The following is a 22,091-nucleotide window of genomic DNA, read 5'->3' as shown; positions in this document are numbered from 1 at the left end:
TTTTTGTTACAGTGTGTTGCCTTGTGTGGCTCCCATGGGCATCCACTGTATTCCGGCTGGGCACATGCAGGCTTGTCCTGAGTTTGGGTTAGATGCTTGGGTTCGTGGAACACACACCCCTCCTGCTTCCCGTTTCCATGGGCTTGCAAAGGGTGTGCCCAAGTGACAGTGACTTACACAGTGATGTTGGACTCCCATGACATGTGTGGGCAGTCTGTAGTCAATACTGTGTATACATTCCTAGTGCATATTGTTGTAGTATTGTACACTGCATGGTGTATTGATGTGTGCTTGTGCATCCATGTCTCCCTCCTGATTTGCAGGTTCATTCCTCATGTCTTCACAAGGCCGTCTGCTTTGGAGATGGAGTTCATGTTGTAAGCAGTGCACTTCCAGATTTGTGTGGCACCAACACTGTACTGTTGGAAGTGGTCGATGTGCTAGCATCACCAGGTTGTAAGACTATGTAGCCTTTAACTTAGTACTGTCATGTGAATGCTATGTTTGGGGTTGGGTAGCTGCATTGTAGTGTGGTAAGTATTTGGTCATGTGTGTTGTCAGTTCTACATTAATGGGAGCATATTGAGTGTGGCCAGTTTCCATTCGGGACACTGTACTTTGTGACACTTGTGCCATGTTTTGGGGATTCCTTTGTTTGCTCTCACATAGCATGACATGCCATGGTGTGTTGGGTGGTGGTGCTGGGGAGGGGTTGGGTGACATGGCACTGTTGTCATGTTGTATCTTGCAAGGGGGTAATGATTTTAGCAGCATAAAAGTGTGTCTTTTGATGACACAGCATTGGTGATGTTTGTGTAGGTAGGGATGCACACAATAGAACACTTCCAGGTGAACAATCTCAGGCTGGTATGGTTGTGACAGTTGACTGTCACTTGACTCATCATCATTGATAGTCAGCTGGTATGTGCCAGGGCTGTGTGCACTCCACAGGGGTGTGATTTTAGGTGAAATAATTATCCACCAGCTGCATACGGTCTGCCTCACCCCGTGCCCTTTCCCCTCCCATGCGCAGCGGGCGTGCATGTGGTTGGGGATGTGGGGGCACCACCATGTCCACGGGCAGGCCCCGGCGTGTTGCAACGTTGTGCTAAACACATGCTGCCACTATGATCCTGCACACTACTGGGGGAGCATATAGGAGCTGCCCGCCAGAACGGTCAAGGGAGCGAAAGCGTGACTTGAGCACTCCGAATGTACACTCCACTATGCCCCGGGTTGCAATGTGGGCTGTGTTGTATCTTACCTGGGGTGGCGTGGTGGGGTTCCGAATTGGCGTCATCATGTGGGTGCTCAAGGGGTAGGCACTGTCCCCTGGGGAGGTGGTGATGGGTATCATTAGTGGGGTTGTGACATTACTCAGTATCTGACATGCATGCATGTGCAGTGGCATTTGTACTCACCGAGCAGCCATGCAGCCATGTATCACCATGCCGCCCAGCTTCTAGGTGTCGGTTTAGGGTTGACATTCTGTAAATGAAACTGTCGTGGGTGGACCCTGGATAGTTGGCATATACTGAGGTGATTCCCATCACATACTACCTGGAAGTTGATGGAATGCCAGTGCTTGCGGTTTCTATAGATGTGCTCAGATGCCCTGGGGGGACGTAGAGCCACATGGGTGCAATCAATGGCACCTAGCACTTTGGGGAATTGTGCCACCCCGTAGAAATCCTGGGCGGCATCCTGCCTTTCTGCAGGTGTTCTGGGCAGGTATATGTCCCTGCGGACTGATGGGCGTGTAGTGATGATGGCCAAGACCTGGTATAGGCAGCGTGACTGCGTGGCCTGTGACACCCCCCCACTATGGCACTTGTCGGCTGAAATGATCCAGTGGCCAAGAAGTGCAAGGACCTTCTCCAGGGGGCTGAGTGCTTGGGAGCACAGGGTGGGTGATGTGAGGTCATCCTCCCACTCACTGACCAGGTCGAGTATTATGTGAGGTGGAAACCTGTACCTCCCATACACGTGGTCATCAGGCATCCCAAAAAGGCTGGTCTGGGTGTAAAAATTCTGGCCCTGACTATCCTTCTCCTCCTCCTCCTCCTCCTGCGGTATCCCACGGCCACTGCTGCTAGGAACGGTATATTCATCCTGGCGTCTGAGCTTGTTTGTTGTTTGCGTGCACTTTTATGATGCGCGGGTCGACGTACGCCTGCTTCCTGCTGGCGTACGTGTTTCCGGATTGGCACTCTTTTTGGGCGCATGCCTTAGCCACGTTTGATTCCATGAATACGTGTTGTAGGCGAGCGTGTGAATCTTCCCGCGAACCCCAGTAATACACGTACCCCGCTCACCCAGGCCCTATCGCGTTTGAAACTTCACGTGAACCCCTGAAATACACGTACCCAGGCCAATCGCGTGTGACACTTCCCGCGCACCCCAGTAATGCACGTACCCCGCTCGGCCAGGCCCAATCGCATGTTAAACTTCACGTGAACCCCTGGAATACACGTACCCAGGCCAATCGTGTGTGACACTTCCCGCGGACCCCAGTAGTACACCTACCCCGCTCACCCAGGCCCGATCGCATGTGCATCTTCCCGCGAACCCCAGTAATACACGTACCCCGCTCACCCAAGCCCTATCGCGTTTGAAACTTCACGTGAACCCCTGAAATACACGTACCCAGGCCAATCGCGTGTGACACTTCCCGCGCACCCCAGTAATGCACGTACCCCGCTCGGCCAGGCCCAATCGCATGTTAAACTTCACGTGAACCCCTGGAATACACGTACCCAGGCCAATCGTGTGTGACACTTCCCGCGGACCCCAGTAGTACACCTACCCCGCTCACCCAGGCCCGATCGCATGTGAAACTTCCTGCGCACCCCTGGAATACACGTACCCCACTCCTCCAGACCCGATCGCGTGTAGAACTTCACGCGCACCCCTGAAATACACATACCCCGCTCCTCCAGGCCCGATCACGTGTAATACTTCCCACGCACACCCGAAATACACGCACATGCTATTTTTCACACAGCGGGTGTCGCTGTTTGTCGCATACCCCTTTGCACGTCATTTGTCCTAGGGGGCCACAGTATAAGACATTCATCAGAGCTGTATATTCGTGCTTTTTGTTAGCGCACATTTTGGCGCACATTTTTTTCCAGTGCAGGGACGCTACCGCCTGCCTTCGTGTGGTGGACGGGTTTGGGTCTGTGCGCGTCTTTGCCCGTGCGCTAGTTTGCCCTATTCGATTCCATGAATACGTGTTGTAGGTGAGCGCGTGGGCGTACCGCTCACTTGCCTCCTGTACTTCCCCCGTGACGCCCACATTTTCACAAGTTGTTCCCCATTCCAAGTGTTACGCCCCGTGTTACGCCTACTTTTGTTATGTGCGCCGCGCTATGTGCGCTTTCGCTGTGGCCTTAGTGCACGCTGCTAGATGACCTGTGCACCGGCGTGCGCCTCACACTTTTTCAGCGCACATCCCTGATTTTACTCGCGCAAGGACTTCCATGAATAGATGTGCGCTGGTTTCCCTGGGATATTCGCACTTGTACTGCGATTTTCGCTCTTTCACTGCGAATCGCACGTTTTCACAACGCTTGCGCCGAAATTTTCAGCGCACATTAATTCCATGAATCGGCCTGATCGTGTTTTCTACTTATGTGAGAGCTAATTCTGCCTCATTTGTTTTTAGGGGCTCTCCCAGTGGTTCTTGGCTTCCTGTTACAGAAAGTTGACTACTGTCAGGAGTGTCCTTATCTAGTTTGGCCTGCAGTTCTTCTTCGTATTGCTGTTCATTGTGCAACATTGTTTTGTACTGTGTAAAGATTACATCAGTTATAGTGCTTTCATTTGCTTTGAAAGCGCCTTAATAGGAGTCATAGTTATCTAGCATGTCTTCTTCTTTTCTCCATGCTTTAAAGAGTTGTAGCAGGGACATGTAATATATTTCTCGAGTCTTTCATGACAATTTGATATGATTAATTAAATTTGGTTTGGTGAGTTTTACTAACCTGCCTTCACAATTTGTCACTCTGTATCTACCTTTTTTTTCATCAGGTTTTATATTATTTTTATATGTGAAGTTTTGGGCTATGTGGTATAGACACATGGTTTACAAAGTGGTACTTCTGTTTGGGTAGTATGTGTCCAGCAATTTGTTTTTTAAAATGTCTTGGCTGTTGGGATCATGTTTGACTATTGTTTCTATATCTTCGCATGATTTTAGAACTCTTTTTATAGATTTAGCATGACCAAGACTTAGCCATACTATATTTTCAGATTTTCCATACAAAGCAGTACCAGTTAAACAATCTGCTGCTTCCTAGGATCCACATTCTCTATGGTAGAGCATTTTTATGCCCAAGCTGTATAATTTTTGAGACAGTGTTTTGTCTGATGACAGGTCATTCCAGAGGTCTTGTAGCTCTGTTTTTTTCTGCTTTGGTTAAGTATGATGTAACATATCATGCAACTGCAGTGGAATTGTCTGCAATGTACTGCACATCTATGTTTGCATTCCATAAGTGGGCAATGATTGCATTGTAATCATTGATATATTTTTCTTCTTCTGTTCTTTTTATGTAATATGTATTTTTAGGTGATTTACCTTTAACACTATGGACCTCATTACACGGATGGCGGTAAGGGTTTACCGGTACCGGTATTTTACTGGTACCGGTAAATCCTTACCGCCTTACTACGAGGTCCCTTTTCTAGTGCATCTTCTACGGTGTCTAGTGCATCTTCTACGGTGTCATGGGTGAATTGTATAATGGTCTAAAGTATTAGATATCGTAGCAGGATCTAGGAGCTCAAATTGACCAGCTTCTTGTGTCTCTTGAATTATTTCAGTGGTATCCTTCAAGTTTTCATCAATATTAATTTCTTTGTAGTATTCATTATTGCCTTTTAGATATTGCAAAGCTTGTCTAACTTTATGTAAATCTACCAGTTGTTGCAGAATTGTTTTATCTTTTGTAGGTACACCATTTACTAAGATAATTAAAGATTGCTCCATTGGATGTTGCACTCCTAGAGTGTGCACATTTTCTTTAAGATCCAATGGTAAATATACTACTTTTCCACGAATACCTTTCACTAATCCAGAAGGAGGTAATTTTGCTGTTTTTGGTTGAAGGCGTATTATTGCATGAAAGGGGTGCACTGTTTGAATTATGATGCTCTCATATACATTGAGTTGTTGTAGGGGTTTTGGTAGTGGAAAAAATTCCAAATTATTTGTGATAGCACCTGAAGGAGTTTGGTTGTTGTTAAGTTTTGTAGTGCAGTAACTGCAAAGTATTAAGGGGTCAGTTATTTCATATTTGTTTTCTGCTATAAGGTAGAGAGCTAATTCAAACCATTTAGAATCTTCATTGTCTTCTATTTTATATGTTAGGTCTACAGTTTTTGTGTTACTTTTATAGAAAGTTCTACTGCAACATACACACACATGGTTTGGTACTTCAGCAGATGTACTTTTAAATTTCAGTATTTCTTTTTTGTATGTGTGTAGTAGAAGGTTGTCATGCATAGAATTGTTGCTAATTTGTTTTAAAGCTATTTCATTCTGTAAGTGGCTTTCACTTGCAAAATATTTTTTCTGGATATAGTCGATTTCTTCAAGTAGGTCTTTTGCTATACCATGTAGAAGAATGGTATTTAAATTGGCTAGTGCTAAAGAAGGACTTTTAGCATAGTACAGTTTATAGACTAGATTTCTTATAGTTGAATGATTTGTTGATATCATTTTGATATAATGGAAGGTGGTTTTGCAAGTAGATCCTGAAATGCAGGCCAATGAATGTCCTTGTAGTCCTGTGTACTTGCGCACTGGACACGTATGCATATTTTGCAGTAGTTTAATTTTCATTTTGTCTTTTCCTTTCACATATTGATTGAGGAATTGGCATAAACACTTGAAAGATTCTTTGGGAATGTTACATATTGACGTGCATGGCCATTTGAATACTAGACGCTCTGATTCAGTTGAATGGAGAGGTAATTCTAAGTTTTCTGGGGATATTTTTGTAAGCAGTATTTCTTGTTTCATTAGGGTATTATTAACTTTTTCATAACCTCGTCCACTGCTATGTATGGCAATTGTATTTGTTTGCTTTTGTTTGTATGCTTCTTCATTACAGTATGGTTCTGTGCTCGTAGTGTGACTCCATTCACCTCCACAGATTTTATCGGAGCAGTTTTATCTGTAGTGGTAGCTGATTTTTTGTTAATTGTTTTGTGGTTTGTTTTGCATTTTGATAGAGGAGGCAAAGTTTCTGTACTTGAAGCTAGTTTTTTTTTACACTAAATGACTGTATTAGCTGTTTTGTTTTAACTTTTATTTACAAATTCTCCTAGAGATGGATGCTTGTTTTGGACACTTCTATTTTCATTTGCTCTGTTTCTGCGTTGCTTTCTACGGACTTGATTTTTGGTAGGCATTCTTTAGGGTCTGTTGAAAAAAATAAAGAAGGTATGGGTTGGGGTTTTCTTAATGTATGTGTGCTGTTTGCATGAGTGTGTGAGTAAGATAATAAAGATGTATGTAATGGTGTATGATTGTGCATTGGGCAACTACAACTAGTTGGGAAGCTATTCTTGAATTTATGTGCTACTAAACTGGGGTTCAGATGATAGTAGAAAGTAAGCTGGTGGTGTGGAGAAGTAGAAATAGTACATGTAATGGTATACAATTAAAACAGTTGTTTGTTCTATAATATCAAAATTCTAGGGGTTGAGTTGGGTCATTTGTGTGTCGAAAACTAAGAAATTGTGCATCATTCTGCCTGTAAATCTCTGTTTAAGAAATGGGGATTTTTAGACAGAATGGTGCACAATCTCTATTTGTAGAGACAGAAATAGCATGAATTAACCTTACAGTGTGTTTGAAAAATAGTACAAATAATATGATGGTATTCAACTTACTTTTTTTCCGAAATGAGCAGGTTTCTTCTTAGTTGTTCTTTGTACTTCAAATTCGGCTGCTTCTTTTCAGGAGAATGGTCTTCACTGCAGTTGTAAAGGAAACAAATAAGGAATTTTGTTTGTATATAGCATTGTTTTTAATTTAGACATGTTCTTAATGCATAAACTGTATTGCAATGACTAACTGTACCAACCAAAATATCATGTGTATGCCTTGTGGAATTCATAATGTACCACTGAATACCACTATTTCTGTAACTAAGCTCTTGTAAATAACAGCGCCTCAATGCCATGGGCTGCTTGCGCAGTATATAAATATAAGTAGATAAATATTTATATTTTTTTACAAGTATTGTTGTTTGATTTTTGAACATACTGTGTGCATGCAATTTTGTTTGAGTATGTTAACTCTTCACATTGTACTTTAAATATGTTAGTTCAACATGCTTTGAAAATGTGTTTGTAAAAAGAAATTAAATAGCAGATAGGTTTGGGAGTGACAGTTGATTTTAGGAGATGGAAAATATGACATTAAATTCATTTTATAGATTATACAGGCTAAAAGTCAGTTAATCTGTTTATATGAATCTATATAAATTGTACATGTACTATATAGAAAATATGCATACCTCTAGTTTGTGTTCGTGCATATGGATATGCATGCAGCTGCAAGTAGAAATCTTGGAGACTTGTACAGTATTTCTGGTAGAAGGTGCTTTCCAATGATATGACGCTTGTACTCAGAGAGATTAACAGTACATTTAAAGTGCTGATATATGATGATGCAGTTTGATGTAGAGGTCTTGGAATTGATTGGTGGATGTTCATGTGACTTCTTAGCTATATCCAATGAGGGAATGGCACCGAAAGTAAAAAGGAAATGGTAGAAGGACTGTTCATGTTACGGTATGTCCGCAAACATGGCGGTAGTCCTTGGACATTGGGTGTTACATCCAGGGATTTTTGGGTTGGGGAGCCATGCAAATGAGAATGAGCAGAGAAATGGATTGGTCAGGAAAGTTTAGTGGGTGTGTTGGGCCAGTAGAGAGTTTCTCAGATACTCTTTTAGCTAAGAGAAGGACAGATAGATATGGCTGTGTGTTTCAAAAAACAGATTGTTTGGATTTTGGGAGACTCATGGATACATTGGTTGAAGGTGTATGCAGAAAGCTGTGGAGTAGCTGTAGATCTTGGATTCCCACATGTGGAAGTGCACTGGTATGGAGTACGTGGAATGAAGTGGTTGGACTTGCTACCTCTCTGTGCTACTTTGGAGACCGAGCAACATCCAGACATAATTGTAATTCATTGTGGAGGGAACAGTTTAGGACATGTGTCTGGAATTTCTTTGCAATTTGCAATGAAAGAAGGACTTGGGAAGGTCATGGACATGTTTCCAAATTCTCAAGTAATTTTTTCACGGATTCCGCAGAGACAAATGTGGCTTTGTTCTTCTTCATTTGGTCCACAAATGGAGAAAGCAAGGCGCAATATCAATAAGGCTGTTTGTGCCTTTCTAAGAGATTTTGGCATGTCCTCTTTTCACAATGAAAATATTATATTTCGTAGTACATACATTTTCCTCAGTGATGGAGTCCATCTTACTTATGCTGGCAATCAGATTTTTTTGAGAAATATACAAAATGCATTGCAACCTTTTTTGGAATTAGAGCATCCATTTTATAGTAGGTGTTGAGCATGTCAAATTTTTCAAACACAAATAAACACCATCAAAAGGCTCTTTTCAGAGCCACCACTTCCTCCCAGATAAAACTGCAATGGTTATGATAGGGTAGCACCCCAAACTTTTAGGTGTACGTGGACTTCTAAAAAATACACAGGGTCCTGCTTCATTTATTTTCACTTCTACTTTTTAACTGTAAAAGGCGGCTCTCTAAAGAGCCTTTTATTTTTGATTTTTGTTGTTTTAAATTTATTTTGGTATTTTATACAAGACACACTAGGAGAGGAGGGGAAAGGAGGGTAAGGGGGGACACCAACCACGGGCATAAGAAACGGCGAGCTGAGAGAGGAAGATGTAGAGTAGGTTTCTCTTGGGTAGTGAGCAGACCCTCTCGTGCTCTGAAACGATAGCCTCAAAAGCACTATGAAGTCTCTCCCCTGCACAGTACTGCGTCGCAGTACATACACACATCTGTGACCCTCGAAAGGTAAGGGTCATCAGCGTTGCGTATGGCCTGTGAGGCAGCTTAAGGAATACGCTGTCCCACAGGAGTGTTCCTTGTGGTGACAGGATCGGAAACAGAGGATGAAGTAGAGGAAGTCAACCGGCTACGTTCCTCGCAAGGTACAGCTTTGCGAACGGCCCCCGAGTGGAATGACTTTAGGTGTCGCTTCATGGTAGTTGTCCCAAAGCTGTATGAACCATGCCTCCCATGACTGAGTACCTTTTTGTACTCATTGCAGGTGACTTGGTTCACACGCGCCTTAGGACCATTACCATGAATGGTAAATAACCGTCACACCCAAGACTCACGCCGAGTGCTGGTAGTAGGGACTTCCACTACCTCATTCTCACCATCCTCTTCTTCCTCCTGTGCATCCTCACTCCTGTTCCCCTCTTCAGGCACTTGGGGAGGTGGTGGTGGTGGAGGGGGTGGGGGTGGTACTGAGGCAGATGCAGCACCAGGTGGCAGTAGTGGAGCCACGGATGCCATCAAGTTCGCAATGGAAATCTGCAAATTGGCAGCGAAATTCGATGTGCTCTGTAGGATAGCCAGAAACACAATGAGAATGAGCTCTAGGGAGTGGTCTTTTATAGGGGTGCTTGTGCGCGGTTCGCAGACATGCGCGCTGTCCGCGGACAGATCAAACAGAAAAAAGGTTCAAAAAGTCACAACAAGTATGTAGAAACTCAGGATTACTATGTGGGACTTGTTCTATGGTGAGTTGTTGTTGGAAAATATTGTAGATTACTTGAAAATGTAGTTTTAAATTGTTCGGGGACACGAACAGTGTTCGCAATCAGAACATACGCTGATCGTGGACGCGGTCACATGATAGCTTCGTGAACATGTCCGCGAAGGGAGCGGGTGTCCGCAGGACACCAAATGCACTGAAACTATTTTGCGCATGCGCGTTGGTGTTCTACGGACACTGTTCGGGTCCTGCAGTGATTAAAAGTGCGTCACAAGTGAAACGAACAGTTACGGACAGGCGTTTGTTCTTAGAACAGTTTCAACTTGTCTGCGAACAATACAGACAGGCATAGTGTCCTCAGGACACCCCCATTTCGTTTATTTACGAACATTCCGGGACACTTGATGTGTTCTTAGAACAGTTTCAATCTGCCTACGAACAGTACGGACAGGCATAGTGTCCTCAGGACACCCCCTTTTTGTTTATTTACGAACATCCCAGGACACATAATATGTTCTAAGAACACTTTCATCTTGACAGCAAACAATACCGACAGCATCCTCAGGACACCCACATTTCGTCCATTGACAAACATTTGAGGACATCGCGTGTGTTCTTAGAACAGTTTCAACTTGCCTGCGAACAATACGGACAGGCAGAGCGTCCTCAGGACACTCCCATTTTGTTTCTTTATGAACATTCTAGGACACAGCCTGTGTTCTTAGAACAATTTCAACTTGCCTGCGAACAATACGGACAGGCATAGCGTCCTCAGGACACCCCCATTTTGTTTATTTACGAACATCGCAGGACACATAATATGTTCTAAGAACACATCTTGCCAGCGAACAATACGGACAGCGTCGTCAGGACACCCACATTTCATCCATTGATGAACATTTCAGGACATCGTGTGTGTTCTCAGAACAGTTTCAACTTGCCTGCGAACATTACGGACAGGCATAGCGTCCTAAGGACACTCCCATTTTGTTTCTTTACGAACATTTTAGGACACAGCCTGTGTTCTTAGAACAGTTTCAACTTGCCTGCGAACAATACGGACAGGCATAGCATCCTCAGGACACTCCATTTTGTTTCTTTACGAACATTTTAGGACACAGCCTGTGTTCTTATAACAGTTTCAACTTGCCTGAGAACAATACGTACAGGCATTGCGTCCTCAGGACACTCCCATTTGTTTCTTTACGAACATTTTAGGACACAGCCTGTGTTCTTAGAACAGTTTCAACTTGCCTGCGAACAATACGGACAGGCATAGCGTCCTCAGGATACACCCATTTTGTTTATTTACAAACATCCCAGGACACATGATATGTTCTAAGAACACTTTCATCTTGCCAGCGAACAATACGGGCAGCGTTGTCAGGACACCCACATTTCGTCCATTGATGAACATTTCAGGACACCGCGTGTGTTCTCAGAACAGTTTCAACTTGCCTGCGAACATTACGGACAGGCATAGCGTCCTAAGGACACTCCCATTTTGTTTCTTTACGAACATTTTAGGACACAGCCTGTGTTCTTAGAACAGTTTCAACTTGCCTTCGAACAATACGGACAGGCATTGCGTCCTGAGGACACTCCCATTTTGTTTATTTACGAACATCCCAGGACACATGGTATGTTCTAAGAACACTTTCATCTTGCCAGCGAACAATACGGACAGCGCCTCAGGACACGCACATTTTGTCCATTGACGAACATTTCAGGACACCGTGTGTGTTCTTAGAACAGGTTCAACTTGCCGGCGAACAATACGGACAGGCAGAGCATCCTAAGGACACTCCCAATTTGTTTCTTTACGAACATTTTAGGACACAGCCTGTGTTCTTAGAACAATTTCAACTTTCTTGCGAACAATACGGACAGGCATAGCGTCCTCAGGATACACCCATTTTATTTATTTAGGAACATCCCAGGACACATAATATGTTCTAAGAGCACTTTCATCTTTCCAGCGAACAGCGTCGTCAGGACACCCACATTTTGTCCATTGACGAACATTTCAGGACACCGCGTGTGTTCTTAGAACAGTTTCAACTTGCTAGTGAACAGTACGGACAAGTATAGTGTTCTTAGGACACCTCCATTTTCATTTCTTTATGGACATTCCGGACACCGCGCTGTCTGCGGACACCTGAATTGCTTTTAAAAAAAAAAAAAAAAAATTAATTAGGACACAATATAATAATTTTACTTTATTTTACATGTATGTTAAATTTATGACAGAGAAGGTGAGGCAGAAACTGAAACAAAAACAGGAAAATTAGGGGTTTCAATAAGATTTATATGAGGTGAAGAAGGGATGGAAGTCTCATCAAATCGTTTTGGTTCATGGAGAGGGTTTGGGGATAATTGACTGGGATATGGTGAGGGGGGACAGGTACATGTGGGACAATGGTATGTAGTTGTTTGTTTGAAGTGATCCTCCACACAGTTTTTTAAATTATTAAAATTTGCCAAGAGTAGGTCAATTTTTTTTCTGTGCTGAAGAGTCTTATCCAATACAGCTTTTTCATTGGTATTTTCAATTTTTGTATGGTCTGTACAAAAAATATATATATATGTTAAATGTATATAAAATAATATTAATTGATTGGTTTATATAGTACAGTGTCTACCATTAGATTCACTATCTTCTGACATTTGCTCACGTGGGAAATGCTCCTCTAGCCACTCCAGAGTACTAGACATTTCTGTGAGAAAAAAAACATAATATCATTTTTTTTTAATCTAATACAGAAAGTTTACAAATATATCAGTAAAATGCAATACACTTACTATTTCAGGTAAGGTGTGTTCTGAGTGGTCTGTAGATCAGCTGTTGCTCTTAGTTGTGGAGTTCCTGTGAGGTAATCATGTTGGAAGCCTATCTTTCTTCTTTTGGTATGTTCCATTTTAGAAAATATTGTATTTAAATGAATGGTTAGTGTGTTATATATATTGGCTACACTTCTTATTTATTACTACATATAATGTGTATGTGTACTGGTTTGTGAATTTGTAAAATGTTAATATGTTATGATATAACAATGAAACATAACCCCCCAGACTTTTTGGGTAGTGGTGCTGTTGTCTGAAGATGTCTGCGGACATTAAAAGAGTTTGCGGACATCAAATTCAGTAGAGGGGGTTCAGTATGTTCCATATTACATGTACATAAAGTCAGAGTTATTATTGTCAAGCTGCGCTACTAAAAACCTATGAAATTCAGTGAAAAAACTTTGGTAAAGGGACGTTATGGTTCCAAGTAAAACCGAAATACCCCCGAAATTCGCCAGTTATGGTAAGCTAAGCAATCATAACTCGCGCCACTACTGTGCACTGCTAAGACTAACACCCACAACATCAAAGATGACATCACAAATGTCATTGATGACATCACTGATGGCATCACATGTCTGTCTCCCTCTTTTTTCCTTTACTGACATATGTAGGCCACATGGTTTTCTTCAGTAACAGTCATGAACTAAAAATTGTAAACATACTATATTTGTAGACTTATCCTTCAAGTATGTTCTTACAGTAATTCCCTTAGGGTCCAGTCATATCATATGAAACATATACATATGGGAAGACACAAGCTTGAAAAACAGGAATTCTTTCTGTGCATGAAGACAATCAGTAGAGTTATCAGCACTCTCTGATAGTTCTGTTGTTTTTTTATTACTGTATTTTCCCTGTATATGCTCATATTTGTATACATTGTACTCACACTACTTTCCTTAGGGTCCAGTCATATCATGTAATATTTGTGCATAGGGTAAATAGCAGCTTTGAAACAGAGCAATCATTTATTTGCATAAAGATAATCAGTTAGGTTATGAATTATTTTTGCTACTACTTCTGCTTTTTGCTTATTTCACTTTCTCTGTATATACCCATATTTGTATGTGTTATTGTGTCTTTGTGTTTTGTCTGTAATAATGCAATTATATTATACGTGGGTTTTATTAGCTACTTATTACATATTTCACAGTACACAAAACTCTAATAAGAAAACAGTTATCATTTCATTATTCAACATATCAACATTATGAATATTATACCTTCCTCATGTATGCTGCACACAATACCTATGTTTCTGCATGAGTACCTTAGTATATTGGATAGAACTTCATAATATAATGCTATTTATATCAATGCATCGTTTAATGCACTAATTAGCTCTTGATATGTATTCCAATAACCTTTGACACTTTTTTCTCAACATTATAATAAGAATCCCTTGTACAGACATTTAATGAAAAGTAAATGCACATTTGATGTCATCAGTGATGTCATTAATGACATATGTGATGTCATCTTTGATGTTGTGGGTGTTAGTCTTAGCAGTGCACAGTGGTGGCACAAGTTATGGTTGCTTAGCTTACCATAACTGGCGAATTTCAGGTGTTTTCGTTTTACTTGGAACCATAACGTCCCTTTAACAAAGTTTTTTCACTGAATATATCTATAAAAACTTATGTCTGATTTGAATATTAAATAAATACATGTTTACCTTTACAAACCAGCCTGATTCCTGGTCCACTGTGACATGGGGGATATTGTGAGATGGGTGTGAGGGTGTGAAATGAGTGGTATGTCACTCAGAATATTGAACCTATAGACATAATAAATAAGTATTTCATCTGTGCATTACATGCTAGGCGAGACCCGGGTGTGTGCCTGATTGAAATCCTTAACAGTTCAACCTTGTGGATCACAACAAACTCTGCTCCACCCTAGCAAAAGATTTTAATTTCTCCACCGACGCCACCATGTGGATTAAATCTTTCCTTGCTGAACGAACGTCTAGAGTCTCCATAGGCAAAGAAGCTGCAGACCCTATCCCGGTTCCCATTGGAGTACCCCAAAGTTCTTGCCTCTCATCCACCCCCTATAATGCATACATGAAGCTTCTCTTCTCAGACTTAGATGATATGGATGTCATCTACACCAACTTTGGAGATGACATACAGATCCTTATTCCACTCACAGGGAACTACACGAAAGATACACTGTCCATCAATACAATCTAGGCCATTATACAAAATTGGATGGCACTTAATATCTCTGCCTCAACGAGGAGAAGAGAGAGATTCTCATTGTGGGGTCCCAGTCCAAAATAGGTGCCCTCCATCCTGACTATGCTTCTATTAACATTAACAGCACCATGATACCGGTACTGAAGAAAGTACAAACCTCAGGAGTTTATTTTCGATGCGAACCTCACAATGGCCAAACACATCAGCAGCCTCTCATCATCCACCGCATACACTGCCAAACTAATTGCCCTAAGCAGACAATTCTGTACCCCCACCAACTGCATTACACTGGCCAGAGCCCTGATTCAAAACTCTATGTTTTGCTGTCATGGCCACAGGCCCCAGAACACAAAAACCACACCATCTAGTGATCGGGGCAATGGGTCACGTGACTCACTTATGTCACTTTGGGACCTATAAACACAGGGTCCCTGGCTGGACTCAGTCCTGGCGCCTTTGGCGCCAGACTAATATAGAGATGTGAGCAGGAACACTTTATTTCAGTGCATGAGTGCTTTTACTTTATTTCAGTGCAGGAGTGCTTTTCTTTTATAAGAACTTTCCAGGAGCTGAAAATCTTTATTCCAGAGAACATCCTCATGTGCTGACTCATCGGGTGTGGCTCCCTAGGCCTGGTCTTCATGTGCTGACTCATCGTGTGCGGCAGGGTGTGGCAGGTAGGCTGAACCTGGTGGGCGTATCTTGAGAAGCTCAGCTATATAAGCTGCTCCATCCTTAAGGCTGGTGCTTTACGTTACTGTGCACTTGCGTGCAACGTGACGCTCACCGCCACTTGGACCAGTTTACTTACCCTTGAAACCAAGCGTTCTCCTGCATACTCATCTCCAGGAAACCTGTGCTTCATCGCTTCATCTGCAGACTCATCTCCTGACATCCAGTGATCTTGTTCCCGATGCCGCAGCACCGCACTCCGCATCCACGAACTCAGACCCTGTGAAGAAGAAGAAAGACAAGGTTAGAACATCCGTCAAAGGGCCGCGCCGCATTTGAACCGCACGCGCCGTCTAGTTAACAATTTAAAAGCTACTGTAACGCTGCAGCTTCGTTCCTCATTCCCTCTGGGTGTCGCCTCGAGCTCCGCAGCTTCTGCCAGGCTGGCAACATCACCTGTAAGGGAAGAAAGCAAAAGAGCAAACATCAACAGTGCAACGGACAGTAATATAAGACAACAAACTTTACAATACAACAAAAACCGACGGGGAAAGACAAAGGCAAACAGGAACACTTACCTGACGTATAGTGGCATAGTCGCAGCAGGACTGGACTACCACCTGCTAGGGGCCAGTGAATGAATTTGGTCCAGATCATACAAGCACCCCTGCCAGAAGCAGCAGGATGGAGTGCTCGCCGAAACTAATCAACAGGTGAGCTTTCCAGGGACAACGCATCCCACGGGTACCAAAGTTTGGGAGAAGGAGTCTGGAAGGGGATCAGGCACACAAGTTGGCATACTCACGCCCCCTATTCTCCATGCAGGATCAGTCCCGAGCAGCATCACCTATTACCACCAGTCACCACATAACCGCAGAGGGTGAAGACGGACCCGAGCGACATTACCCCCGGAGGGCTACAACCGTGCCCCAACGCCTCCGTAGAGACCAGGTGAGCATAACAGAACTCAAAGCCTCTTTGAATCTCTGCCTGGGCGTTATGGAAACTTCTGAAATGGACCAGTTGGCCCGATTATTGGGAGAGTTACGGGCTGAAGTTCATGCCTCAAAACATGAAACCAATGCCCTAAGGAGGGATCTAATTGTGAATCGGGAGTGGACATATGATCTAGCAAGGCAAATGCTCCAGACACAGGCAGGCCAGGTCCCACTGCCAGGGTATGCCCCTCCTGCTGTGCCTCCAAAGGCCACACCAGTACAGGTGGTTCTTCCAGGGGGGGGTTCCCCTGGCCCCAACAGAATGCTTCACAGGTGATCCGAATAAGTATGTCATCTTTATGAATCAATGTCACCTACATTTCTTGTGCAGACCTGGGGCATTCCCCAATGATCAAGCGAGAGTGGATTTTGTACTCTCATATTTGGGAGGTAGTGCAGCGGACTGGTCAATACCCTTGATAAACCAGGATGATCATTTGCTTCGAGACTTCAGAGGTTTCTAGCATGAGGAGAAACTATTTGCACGGCATACTCAAGGGCGGGCTCTGGACAATAAACTGTTATCACTACGGCAGGGTAATCAAGACCTGCTAACATATGTTGCTTCCTTCAATTGCCTGATTGCTGCAACCACCACTCTAGACAACTTAGAATCTGACCCGCAACACTTAATGAGTCCACCAACGCAACAGGTATGGCTAGGGAAGGGAGACCGGCATACGATCATGGACAACCTACCATACTACCAAGGACGATTGTACATCCCGGATAAGAAATTAATTAATCAAATCATCGCAAACTATCATGATTCATTAGTAGAAGGGCATCTTGGAATAGCCAAAACCCAAGCTAAAATAAATAAAAATGACTGGTGGCCAACTTGGCGAAAGGACATTGTCCAGTTGATCGCAACCTGTGGCACCTGTGCACAACACAATTCCCAAAAACAAGGTCCCACAGATCTGCTACATCCTTTAGAAGTACCCCCAGCACCTTGCCATACACTATCAATGGATTTTATTACAGACCTTCCCTCCTGTAATAGATACAATACCATCTTAATCGTTGTAGCTCTGTTTTCCAAAATGGCCCACTTTATTCCCCTGAAAGGTCTCCCAACTGCTTACTCTGGCTACCGTGTTTTTGGGACATATTGGCTGGCTACACGGGTTCCCATCAATATTGATACCAGACCGAGGAACTCAGTTTGTCTCTGCTTTCTGGAAAAGGTGTTGTAAAATTGCCAAAATCGACCTCCGGTTATCTACAAGCCATCACCCCCAAACCGACGGCCAGACCGAACAGACTAACCAGACCCTCGAGCAGTACATAAAGTGTATGCTGCAACAAACCGAGGAGACCTGGAAGGACATACTTTGGTTAGCAGAATATGCATATAACAACTACATTCACACCAGTATGGGACAAAGCCCATTCTACAAAGTGTACAGTTGACATCAACAGACATCAGTTTTCAACCAACTCGAATCATTAGAAATTCCCACTGTAACACCCTTACACAAAACCATCACCCAGGTTTTTAAGGAAGCAGCAGAGCATCTTGCCAGAGCCAAAGAGAAACAGAAGCAGTTTGCGAATCGACACCGAAGGGAAGCTCCCAACTACCAAGTCTGAGACAATGTTTGGTTAGCATCCAAAAACATCCCCTTGAAAGGACCATGGGCGTTCCGTCCCAGATATCTGGGACCCTACACTATCAAGGCTGTGATCAACCCTGCGGCCATGAAATTAGAATTACCGGCCCACATGCGGATCCACCCAGTGGTTCATGTCTCCCTCCTAAAACCATTGAGACATTGAGGTATGCAGATCGATACTCCACCAGATCCCGAAATAGTTGAAGGAGAACCAGAATATGAAGTTAAAAGTATCCTAGACTCTAAGATGGTCTGGTCCAAGTTATACTACCTTATAGACTGGAAAGGTTATAGACCCCAAGATCGGACATGGGAACCCAGTGATCATGTCCACGCTCCACGATTAATCAGGCAGTTCTACCGCAATTACCCCACTAAACCAGGGCCAGGGGGAAAGCACCCATGAGAGGGGCCTTGAGGGGAAGTGCTGTCATGGCCACAGGCCCCAGAACACAAAAAACACCATCTAATGATGGTGCAATGGGCGACTTGACTCACTTATGTCCCTTTGGGACCTATAAACACAGGGGCCCTGGCTGGACTGAGTCCTGGCTCCTTTGGCGCCAGGCTCATATAGAGATATGAACAGGAACACTTTATTTCAGTGCAGGAGTGCTTTTAGTTTATTTAATTGTAGGAGTGCTTTTATTTTACAAGAACTTTCCAGGAGCTGAAAGCCTTTATTCCAGACAACGTCCTCATGTGCTGACTCATCTGGTGTGCCTCCCTAGACCTGGTCTTCATGTGCTGACTCATCAGGTGTGGCAGGTGTGGCAGGGTCTGGCAGGCAGGCTGAACCCGGTGGGCATGGCTTCAGAAGCTCAGCTATATAAGCTGCTTCATCCTTAAGGCCGGTGCTTCGCGTTACTGTGCACTTGCGCGCAACTTGACGCTGACCGCCACTTGGGCCAATTTACTTACCTTTGAAACCAGGCGTTCTCCTGTATACTTACCTCCAGGAAACCGGTGCTTCATCGCTTCATCTGCAGACTCATCTCATGACATCCAGTGATCTTGATCCCAATGCCAGAGCACTGCATTCCTCATCCACGAACTCAGACCCTGTGAAGAAGAAGAAAGACAAGGTTAGAACATCCATCCTACGGCTGTGCCGCATTTGAACCCTGTGCGCTCCCTAGTTAACAACTTACCAGCTACTGTACCAATGCAGCTTTGTTCCTCATTCCCTCCGGCTGTCGTCTCGAGTTCCGCAGCTTCTGCCGGGCCGGCAACATCACCTGCAAGGGAAGAAAGCAAAAGAGCAAACATCAAAAGTGTAACGGACAGCAATACAAGACAACAAACTATACAATACAACAAAAACAGACGAGGAAAGACAAAGGCAAACAGGAACACTTACCTGAAGTATAGTGGCTTAGTCGCAGCAGGACTGGACTACCACGTGCAAGGGACCAGTGAAGGAACTCAGTCCAGATCATACAAGCACCCCTGCCGGAAGCAGCAGGATGGAGTGCCCGCCAAAACTAACTAACGAGTGAGCTTTCTAGGGACAGTGCATCCCACAGGTACAAAGGTTTGGGAGAAGCGGTCTGGAAGGGGATCAGGCATACAAGCTGGCATACTCACGCCCCCTATTCTCCACGCAGGAGCAGTCCTGAGCAGCATCACCTATTACCACCAGTAACCACATAAGCGCAGAGGGTGAAGTCGGACCCGAGGCACCTCACCCCCGGGAGGGCTGCAACCGCACCCCAACGCCTCCGTAGAGACCAGGTGAGCATAACAATTACTTTCATATGTCACCAGGAAAACCCCCCCATCTATCTAAACAAGGACTTAGCCAAAAATGAATCCACCCAAGATCCAATAACCACCTACTTTTAGCCACGCCCGCTACAGAAATACCAGAGCAGGGGGCAGTAGCTTCCAATGCCTAGCCCCCAAACATTGGTACTCCCTCCCACTCAGTATCAAAAAAGAGGAATCATTCTTGGACTTTAAAAAACTGCTAACAACTTGGTTATTTAAGCAATATGAATAAAACCGCCACCTTAGATCCTGTATATATGCTGTCTCTGTTGCTGTATCATTCATCTTATTGTAAATTCTTTGTATGATTGTATGTTTATAACCTCACTGAAATTGTCACTGTCGACTATTTTAACAAGCTGTCTGTAAACTCGCCGTGATACCCAAGGGTTTGGGAGTGTAATAAATTAAATAAATAAATAAATATCAATAAATATGGGATTTACACCCACTGGCTTCAGAAAACTTGGGATTCTCACCCACTAGCATCTATCAACAAACATGGAATTAACACCCACTGGCTTCAGCAGACAAGGGATTTACACCCACTATTATCAATCAACAAACATGGAATTAACACCCTCTGGCTTCAGCAAACATGGGATTCTCACCCACTAGCATCTATCAACAAATATGGAATTTACACCCACTGGCTTCAGCAAACATGGGATTTACACCCACTAGCATCTATCGACAAACATGGAATTAACACCCACTGGCTTCAGCAAACATGGGATTTACACCCACTAGCATCTATCAACACATATGGAATTTAAACCAACTGGCTTCAGCAAACATGGGATTCTCACCCACTAGCATCAATCAACAAGTATGGAATGTACACCCACTGGCTTCAGCAAAAATGGGATTCTCACCCACTAGCATCAATCAACAAACATGGGATTAGCGCCCACTCGTAACCAACACTAAGCTCGGACCTGGTGCAGCTGCTGGAAACAGAACATACTCTGCCGGCTAACATTGCTCACCTGAAACTTAACACTAACATGGAAGTTGCTTAACCGCATGAAGTAGAAAGGCAATATTAATAAGAATATACAAAATCCACAAAACCTTAATACAGACTCATTAACGTGGACTCGACGAGCCCTACATTTGCTGTGGTACGTACATCTTTATAACTACGACACGTTAAATAATTAACACAAACATTGCAGAAAGAGCAACCAAACAGTTCAAAAACAAACCTGGCAAACCTTCTGAAAGTAAAATGGCATGAACATGGCCTTGCACTGCACGTGGAGATCAATAGTGTAGATTAACACTGGTGAAATCTACCACTCATCAACAAAAATCCAGGAATGCGATAAAACCATTGCAAGGATGTGGCACAAATAAAGGCGTTAGCAGAGACCTGCAAGAAAATCCAGCGTTTGTGCTCAGTCATCATTGGTCGTAACAGGGACTCGGTGCACAGTGTGCCTGTAACTTTCAAATGTGTACATTTTCATCGCCGTTAAATCACCCACGCGTGAAATTGAAACTGCATGACGATTGAATATTAATATGGAGAGACCGAATTACATCAGGCAATACAAGTTTGAAACTGCCACAGTCAAAACACATGTATTAATGCTAGCTGTGCCAGCACTGACCTGTCATTCAGCGAGTGCTCATATATGCCAGTATTTCCCTGTAAACTGTTGACATACAGACAGCGGCCAGCATAGTCCCAATACATGACTGGATTGCTGTTGTTAAACATATGCTTTGGGTGCTGTACCCTGCCCTCTAGTATGCACACACATAGGAACTTTCGCATGCTTCTACACACATACACACACACATGTATGTGCATTCATACACACATTCGCACAACACTCCTTCATGCACACAACACAACTATTTTTTGTTTACCTTTACTTTTTGTCCACCTATTCCCTTATTAAGGGCACGGCTGCCGCCGGAGTTGCATTTTGTCCCGCACCCGCAAATGGGCAAGAACCGGGTCATGCCGAACACAGCTGACCCGGTAATTGCCCATTTGCTGGTGCCGGAATCAAGGGCCTCCCTATCCCCATTCTGCCCCGTAGGGCTGAATGGGGATGGGGAGGTCAGATGCACCGACACATACAGAGTTGTGCCAGTGCATCCGATGTGCTATGCTCGCGGGTGTCGTTACACCCGCCAGGAAAGACCTGGCAGGTGAAACGGCACCCGCGAGCAGAGCACGTAGTATG

Source organism: Ambystoma mexicanum, chromosome 2p (assembly GCF_040938575.1).
Source record: "Ambystoma mexicanum isolate Mex_15411 chromosome 2p, UKY_AmexF1_1, whole genome shotgun sequence".
Classification (NCBI taxonomy): domain Eukaryota; kingdom Metazoa; phylum Chordata; class Amphibia; order Caudata; family Ambystomatidae; genus Ambystoma; species Ambystoma mexicanum.
The sequence above is the reverse complement of the archived record's forward strand: the minus strand, read 5'-3'. Positions refer to the sequence as shown.